Source organism: Pristiophorus japonicus, chromosome 9 (genome assembly GCF_044704955.1).
Source record: "Pristiophorus japonicus isolate sPriJap1 chromosome 9, sPriJap1.hap1, whole genome shotgun sequence".
Taxonomy (NCBI): Eukaryota; Metazoa; Chordata; class Chondrichthyes; family Pristiophoridae; genus Pristiophorus; species Pristiophorus japonicus.
The window spans coordinates 12,098,413-12,107,699 of record NC_091985.1 but is presented as its reverse complement, the minus strand read 5'-3'; the positions used below and the strand labels follow the sequence as shown (position 1 = coordinate 12,107,699).

At 48.7% G+C, this 9,287-nt stretch overlaps 1 non-coding gene across 1 annotated transcript; it reads left to right on the top strand.

Annotated features, from left to right (window-relative positions):
* The first annotated feature begins 217 nt into the window (after window positions 1-217).
* trnat-agu (transfer RNA threonine (anticodon AGU)) lies at window positions 218-291 on the top strand. Its single transcript has one exon. It is a non-coding gene; the product is annotated as a tRNA-Thr (tRNA).
* Window positions 292-9,287: the final 8,996 nt, after the last annotated feature.

Sequence of the window (9,287 nt, the reverse complement as noted above, 5' to 3'; positions counted from 1 at the left end):
GCCAACTCATTTTTGGACTGGCAGGATAATTATGATTTACTGAAGACCAGCAAATCACATTTGAGAAAACTATTTTCGATATTTGGCACTAATTACTGTCAGTGGTGTCTCTTCTCTGATGGATGTTAAGTATAATAAATAAGTCACAGGGGAATGGAAGTGCATTGAATTGTTGTACAACAGTTACAGAGAGAGATATTCATCATTCTTATTTTGTGGTGCCGTGGCTTAGCTGGTTAAAGCGCCTGTCTAGTAAACAGGAGATCCTGGGTTCAAATCTTAGTGGTGCCTGCAGTTTGGTTTTTAAATCATCCTCAACTCTGAGGGAATGCCTCACTCAGAGGACTCTTACTCAGTCTTGACTTGTTCTTTCATTTCAAATTATTGGCTAGAGGTAGACTGGGAGCAAACATTTTGCGTATAATCTGTCGTCCAGCCACACCTACTTTCATTGGGTCGACTTCATAGGGATGGCAGGACTGACATATGAGGAGAGACTGGATCGACTGGGCCTGTATTCACTGGAGTTTAAAAGGATGAGAGGGGATCTCATAGAAACATATAAAATTCTGACGGGACTGGACAGGTTAGATGCAGGAAGAATGTTCCCGATGTTGCGGAAGTCCAGAACTAGGGGACATAGTCTAAGGATAAGGGGTAAGCCATTTAGGACCGAGACGAGGAGAAACTTCTTCACTCGGAGAGTTGTTAACTTGTGAAATTCCCTACCGCAGAGAGTTGTTGATGCCAGTTCATTGGATATATTCAAGAGGGAGTTAGATATGGCCTTACGGCTAAAGGGATCAAGGGGTATGGAGAGAAAGCAGTAAAGGGGTACTGAGGTGAATGATCAGCCATGATCTTATTGAATGGTGGTGCAGGCTCGAAGGGCCGAATGGCCTACTCCTGCACTTATTTTCTATGTTTCTATGTTTCTATGATCCCGACTTTCACATTGAAAAGGACTATCACTGCAAATGGGTTGCCAACTTTCCAGGATTGACCTGGAGTCTCCAGAAATTGAATGATTAATCTACGAGCAATCCCGAGTCAAAAAACTTATAAGGGCGTGGAAAAACAATTGTGTATTTTTCGTTTACTTCAAACACTTTCATTTAATAGTTATAAAAGTTTTGGCGATGGGGGGAAAGGGTTGCTTGACTGGGCGGGGTACTTGAAGGTCATGTTATGAAACCTCCAGGAATACGTCCAACCAGAGTTAGCCGCCCATTGGAAAGCCCCATCCAAGATGGCGGGTGCCAGAACATCAAGGACGCAGTTATGGCCATTCTTGGGTCATTGCGGCCCCATTTACACAAGACAGGGTTGGCTCAAAATCTGGCCCATGGTCTCACCTTGGAAAGGATGTAGCCTCGCCTCTTAAAAATGAGCCAATGACGTGGCCCACAGTAGAAATGGGGTAACTGCAGTTGCAAAAACTGCAGCAACTCTCCAAGGCTTCTTCGCCAGCACCTCCCAAACCCGTAACCTCTGCCGCCTAGAAGGACAAGGGCAGCAGACGCATGGGAACAACATCACTTCCAAGTCACACACCATCCTGACTTGGAAATATGTTGGCTGTTCCTTCATTGTCGCTGGGTCAGAATCCGAGAACTCCCTCCCTAATGTGGGAGTCACGAAGGCGGCTCACCACCACCTTCTCAAGGGCAATTTGGGATGGGCAATAAATCTGGCCAAACCAGTGATGCCCTCGTCCCATGAACGAATAAAAAAAACCACGATCTACAGGACTAACATCGACATGACGGTAAACACCCTTGATTCCTTTCATTCAGCCAGGCACTGAAAGCGACTCTTGAGCTCAATGAATGGCCAGGAATCCATGGAGAGCATGTGAGAGGATTGCTGACAGATCATGAAGACCACATGAGACCATGATCTTGTCTGATTCCCATTTATTTGGACTCTGGAATTTTTGGATTCAGAAAGGTTGGGAGGGTTAAAGAGATATGAGTTAAAAGATTTAAAACACACACATACACACAAAAGAACTGTGAAAATTGGCCTTCACGAGACTGTTTGAAGCTATCTGAATGTCAAGCTCCAAGGCGTCCGCTGAAGGACCCTTTGATATTTCTTACGGAAATAGAGACTCCACGATTGAAAACACATGTCTCTCCCTCACAAGACTGTGCAGCAACAGGGGACAAGAGAAATTACTCAATCAGAATTACTTTTAATCAAATCAACAACTTGCATTTATATAGTGCCTTGGACGTAGAAAAACATCGCAAAGTACTTCACTGTAGCATTAACAAACAAAACTTGACATCGAGCCAAGAGATAGGACGGTGACCAAAAGGTAGGTTTCAAGGAGCGTCTTAAAAGAGAGAGTGGTAGAGAGGCGGAGAGGTTGAGGGAGGGAGCTCCAGAGCTTAGGGCCTAGGCAGCTGAAGGCACGGCTGCCAAAGGTAGGGTGAAAGGAGTGGGGGGATGCACAAGAGACCATAATTGGAGGAGCGCAGAGATCTTGGAGGGTTGTAGGGTCAGAGGAAGTCATAAAGATAGGGAGAGGGCGAGGCCATGGAGGGATTTGAATCAAAGTCACAACGGAAGATCAGGAAAGCCCATCACTCCCTTTGCAGAAAATGTATCCCAACATTTCTAGTAATTGACCTCTGCACCCTCTCCATGGTATTGATGCCCTTTCTAATGCAAGGCTCCCAAAAGTGGACAAAAGTGCAGCCTAACCAATGATTTTGTACATGTTTAGCATTACCTCTTTGTTTTATACCCTGCATTCCCGCTTTTACATCACGAAATGGACACAATATAATTTATTGTTCATGAACTGGTTTATAGTTCTTTTCTCCATATTGTCTCAGCCACATGTGGACACTAAAAGGAACTCTGGGTAAAGATTACTCTCCCGTGTAACATGTCAGTAGCTCAGTCAGAAGTTATTAAAAGGGGCTACAAGGATGTCCAGCTAGTTCTATTGTGTTGAAACAATGTCTATATTGTGTAAGACAAGTATTGCAGGAATAATTGCTTGCTGTGGCTTACTGCTTCTGTGGACCACTTCCCCTATCTCGGGAGCCTCCTATCAACAAGAGCAGGCATCGGCAACGAGATCCAACACCGCCTCCAGTGCACCAGTGCAGCTTTCAGCCGCCTGAGGAAAAGAGTGTTTGAAGACCAGGCCCTCAATACTGCCACCAAGCTCATGGTCTACTGGGCTGTAGTAATACCCGCCCTCCTGTATGGCTCAGTGACATGGACCATGTACAGTAGACACCTCAAGTTGCTGGAGAAATATCATCAACGATGTCTCCACAAGATCCTACAAATCCCCTGGGAGGACAGGCGCTCCAACATCAGCGTCCTCATTCAGGCTAACATCCCCAGTATTGAAGCACTGACCATACTCGATCAGCTCCGCTGGACAGGCCACATATACCGCATGCCAGACACGAGACTCCCAAAGCAAGTGCTCTGCTCGGAGCTCCTTCACGGCAAACGAGCCAAAGATGGGCAGCGGAAACACTATTAGAACACCCTCAAAGCCTCCCTGATAAAGTGCAACATCCCCACTGACACCTGGGAGTCCCTGGCCCAAGACCGCCTAAGTGGAGGAAGTGCTTCCGAGAGGGCGCTGAGCACCTCGAGTCTCGTCGCCGAGAGTATGCAGAAATCAAGTGCAGACAGTGGAAAGAGCGTGCGGCAAACCATTCCCTCAGCGACTATCTGTCTCACCTGTGACAGAGTCTGTGGCTCTCGTATTGGACTCTTCAGCCACCAAAGAACTCACTTCAGGAGTGGAAGCAAGACTTCCTCGATTCCGAGGGACTGCCTATGATGATGATGAAATAAATCCAACTATTAATTTTAGCCAGTTGTCTGATACTGTAGCATTTACTTTTGGACCAGACAAATGACTGTTTTGAGCAACCCATTTAGTTTCCACTGCATGATACTGTAATTAGAAGGTAATGTTAGTCCTGTAGCACACTGGGATACCTAGAGGACACAGGTTCCTGTTCATAGATGACTCCTTCTGACTATAGAAACCATTGTTTTGCATTAAAAGAAACAGACAAAACAGATGAGAATGAGTCTGACATGAAATACTTAGAAAATAAAATCAGGTTTGGTCATGTCCAGAGGGGATTCTTACCTGGAACTTATTATAGGGTTCATTTAAATTCACAATTAATTGATAAAAGGATGAACTTTATTCGGACTGCAAACAATGCTATACAAATCAGTAACAACAACTTGTATTTATATAGCGCCTTTAACATAGTAAAACATCCCAAGGCGCTTCACAGGAGTGTTATAAGACTAAAAGTAATTTGACACCAAGCCATATAAGAAGAAATTATGGCAGATGATCAAAAGCTTGGTCAAAGAGGTAGGTTTTAAGGAGCATCTTAAGGGAGGAAAGAGAGGCGGAGAGGTTTCGGGAGGGAATTCCAGAGCTTACGGCCCGGGCAGCTGAAGGCACAGCCACCACTGGTTGAGCGATTAGAATCAGGGATTCTCAGGAGAGCAAAATTTCAGGAGCGCAGACATCTCCAGGGGGATAGGGGGTCTGAAGGAGATTACAGAGATAGGGAGGGGCGAGGCCGTGGAGGGATTTGTAAACCAGGATGAGAATTTTGAAATCGAGATGTTGCTTAACCGGGAGCTCCTACCTAGTAGATTGAGTGCCTTGTCCAGTCTGATTCTATATAATGGACCTGTCTGATGCGTTGTCAGATACGGATTGTCCCTCCCTCCCTCCCCACTATCATTAGTAACTTGGCTCAATTGATGACTCTCTTGCCTCTGAGGCAAAAGTTTGGGGATTCAAGTCATAGGCCAGGATTTAATCACGTGAAACTCAGCTGCATTGTGGGAAGCGCCAACTTTGAGGTAAGGTACCAAACCGAGGCCCATCGGTGGAGGTTAAAGAGCCCATGGCACTATTCAGCGAAGAACATGAGTGTTCTCCCAGTGTCCTGGGCAACAGTCTTCCCTCAAGCAAGACTACTGAAAACCGATCAACTGGTCCTTCACCAACTCTGTTTGTGGGATCTTGCTGTACACAAAAACGACTGCCAAATCTGCCTATATTAAAGCAAAATAATTAATTTGTTGTGAAGTATTTTGGGAATGACCTGACAGATGAAATACAATTCTATATAAATACACATTCATTTCATCTTACCCTCCCTACTTTTCTCCTTCATTGTGAGACTCCTGTCTCCATGGGGACATTATTCTTTTTTAACTCTACCTTATCACCTCTGTGGTGTCCCTGCACTGTACTACAAACTCACACGAGGCATGTACTGCAGACACAGTCACTATGTGACCTTAACCTTTATTCCCAGGACCAAGGAGTGCTGACCCTGGGTGGGACCTCCCCTTTTATACCTGGAAACCCAGGTGAGGAGTGTCTCCCACAAGTTCACCCCCTGTGGTCAGGGTGTGCATTTCTAGGGTATAAGTACAGTGTACAGGAGTTGCATGAAGGTTACAGTTACATGAAAATTACCGTTGCATGATGGTTACATACATGACATCACCTCCCCCCTTAAATCTTTTTGTTTCAGAGGTTAAGTCTGTCAGGTGGTCGACGCTCTCTCGTGGAGCGCCGCAGTTGTGGCTCTGGTGGCTGAGCCTCGGCCTGCGTCTCTGTTACCTGAGGTGATTCCGGCCTGTCCGGGCTGGCCGCAGGGACTGTGCATGCTGTGGACTGTCCTTGTTGCTCGTCCACTGGCAGTGGTGTGGGTGACATCTCATGCTCTTCTTCAGGTTCCTCCGTGTCTATGTTGAACCTTTTCTTGACTTGGTCCAAGTGTTTGCGGCATATCTGCCCATTGTTTAGTCTGACCACTATGACCCTATTCCCTTCTTTGCCAATGACTGTGCCCTCAAGCCACTTGGGTCCCAAAGCATGGTTACGAACAAATACCGGGTCATCCATTTCTATACACCTCCCCCTTGAGCCTCGATCATGGAACTCGGTTTGGGACTGGCGCTTACCCTCAACAATGTCTGCCAGGGCTGGGTGAATGAGGGACAGCCGCGTCTTGAGCGTGCGTTTCATGAGGAGTTCCGCTGGCGGGTGCGGGCGGGACCTGTAGGCCAGCAGGAGGCACGCTAGATGGTACAGAAGCGGGGGGGGGTCCTTGGATGCGTAACATGCCCTGTTTTTGACTTGGACCGCACGTTCCGCCTGGCCATTGGAAGCTGGCTTGGACGCCGCTGTCTGGACGTGTCTGATACCATTGCCCGACATGAACTCCTGGAATTCATGGCTGGTGAAACATGGGCCATTGTCGCTGACCAGGATGTCTGGCAAGCCGTGGGTTGTGAAAACCATACACAGACTCTCCACAGTGATGGATGTCGTGCACGAGTTTAATATGATGCACTCGATCCATTTTGAGTATGCATCGACAACGATCAGGAACATTTTCCCCATGAATGGGCCCGCATAGTCTACGTGAATACGTGCCCATGGCCTGGTGGGCCAGGGCCACGGGCTGAGTGGGGCCTTCCTGGGGGCATTGCTCAGCTGGGCACACGTCATGCACCTGCGAACCCAGTGTTCCAGGTCTGAGTCAATCCCCGGCCACCACACATGTGACCGGGCAATGGCCTTCATTAACACGATGCCAGGGTGCTCGCCGTGGAGTTCCCTGATGAACGCTTCCCTGCCTTTCTGGGGCATGACTACCCGGCTGCCCCATAGCAGGAAGTCGGCTTGGATGGAGAGCTCATCCATCTGTCTCTGAAATGGTCTGACCTCCTCGGGGCACGCCCTGTGTGCGGGCGCCCAATCTCCAGTCAGGACACAACTCTTTATCATGGATAAGAGGGGGTCCCTGTTGGTCCAGAGTTTGACCTGGTAGGATGTGATGGGTGCCTGCGGTGTCAAAAGCCTCAACGGCCATGACCATCTCAGCGCTTTGCTCCTCGGTGGTGGTAAGTGAGAGCCTGCTGAATGCAATTTTCGGTGCCTGGCCGGCGCCGTATGGTGTAGTCATACGCAGCCAGCGTGAGGGCCCATCGCTGTATGTGAGCTGATGCATTGGCATTGACAGCCTTGCTGTCTGACAACAGGGATGTTAATGGCCTGTGATCTGTCTCTAGCTCGAACCGTCTACCGAAAAGGTACTGGTGCATCTTTTTCACACCGTAAACACAAGCGAGTGCTTCCTTCTCGACCATGCCGTATCCACGCTTTGCCTGGGAGAGTGACCTGGAGGCGTAAGCCACCGGTTGGAGTCGGCCGTCATCATTACCCTGCTGCAACATACACGCAACCCCGTAGGATGATGCATCGCACGTTAAAACCAGGTTTTTACAGGGGTCATACAAAGTCAACAGTTTGTTCGAACACATGAGGTTCCTCGTCTTATTGAAAACCCGTTCTTGACAGTCCCCCCAAAGCCATTCACAACCTTTACGCAGGAGCATGTGTAATGGCTCCAACAATGTGCTTAAGTTCGGCAGAAAGTTCCCGAAATAGTTCAAAAGTCCCAGGAATGATCACAACTCCGACGTGTTGCCGGGCCTGGGCGCCCAGCAGATCGCCTCCGTTTTTGATTCAGTGGGCCGGATCCCGTCTGCGGCAACCCTCCTGCCCAAAAACTCGACCTCTGGGGCCAAAAACACACACTTGGCCTTTTTCAGCCGCAAGCCTACCCAGTCCAGTCAGCGTAGCACCTCCTCCAGGTTGTGGAGGTGTTCTTCGGTGTCTCAACCTGTTATAAGGATGTCATCTTGGAATACGATTGTTCCAGGAATGGATTTGAGCAAGCTTTCCATGTTCCGCTGAAAGATAGCTGCCGCCGAACGAATGCCAAACAGACACCTGTTGTAGATAAATAATCCCTTGTGCGTCGTGATGGTGGTCAGAAGCTTGGATTCTTCAGCCAGTTCCTGAGTCATGTAGGCAGAAGTGAGGTCCAACAGCTTGCCACCTGCCAGCGTGGCAAAAAGGTCCTCCGCTCTCGGGAGCGGGTATTGGTCTTGCAGCGACACTCGGTTGATGGTGGCTTTGTAGTCGCCACAAATCCTGACCGCGCCATCTGCTTTAAGGACAGGAACAATGGGACTTGCTCAGTCGCTGAATTCAACGGCCGAAATTATGCCCTCTCTGAGCAGCCTGTCCAATTCATTTTCAATTTTCTCACGCATCACATACGGCACCGCTCTGGCTTTGTGGTGCACTGGTCTGGCGTCCGGAGTGATGCGTATCACTACTTTAGTGCCCTTGAACATTCCGACACCGGGTTGAAACAGTGACCTGAATTTTTGTAGGACCTGTGAGCATGCACTTCGCTCCACAGATGAAATGGCGTGCACATCCCCCCATTTCCAGTTCATCTCGGCTAGCCAACTCCTCCCCAAGTGCATGGGGCCATTTCCAAGGACAATCCAGAGTGGCAGCCGGTTCTGTCATCCATTATGTGTTACCACCAAGTTTGCACTACCTAGCACTGGAATGATCTCTTTGGTGTGCGTCCTTAGCTGCGTGTCAATGCGTTCCAGTTTGGGCCTGCTAGTTCTGTGTGGCTATAGTCTCTCAAATTGTTGGGCGCTCATAAGTGACTGGCTAGCTCCCATATCCAGCCCCATGTGCACCGGGATGCCATTCAATAAAACTTTCATCATCATGGGTGGCGTTTTAGTGTATGAACTGTGGACGTCAGCCACTGAACCTGCTGAACTTCAGCATCTATGGCTTTATCCCAGGCATCATCCTGCATTGCAGCCCCTCATCTGGTTCCTCTGTCTCGCAGATTAGCCTCACCACAGCCTTTTTGCACATTCTGGCCAAGTGTCCACTGATGTTACAAATCCTACAGGTATATTGCTGGAACCTGCAGCTTTTCGCAGTATGTCTACCCCTGCATCTCCAGCATGAGCTGAGATTGTTGTTAACAAAGGGATAGTTACCAGGCATTCCTCGCTGATTGCCCATTTGATTGTTTCTAAGCACTCTGATGGTGGGTATTAATGGTCCCATCGCGAGACGCATTGTTCCTCGAGATGGTGTGAATTGCCGATCCCCTTTCCATTGTCCCTGTTGTGGGCCCACCCTAGAGTCTGTTGCTGCCTGGGCGGTTTCGAAATGCCCTTGCCTGCTTGCGGGGTCCCTGGCCGCATTCACAATGTTAACTCCCTGGTCCATCGCCACATTGGGACCAGGGCTGCGTGTGTAAATTAGCTTGGTCTCCTCTTCCCCTGCCATGAAGGTCTGAGCTATCAACACTGCCCCTTCTAAAGTCAAGTCCTTGGCCTCTATGAGCTTCCTGAAAATCCCG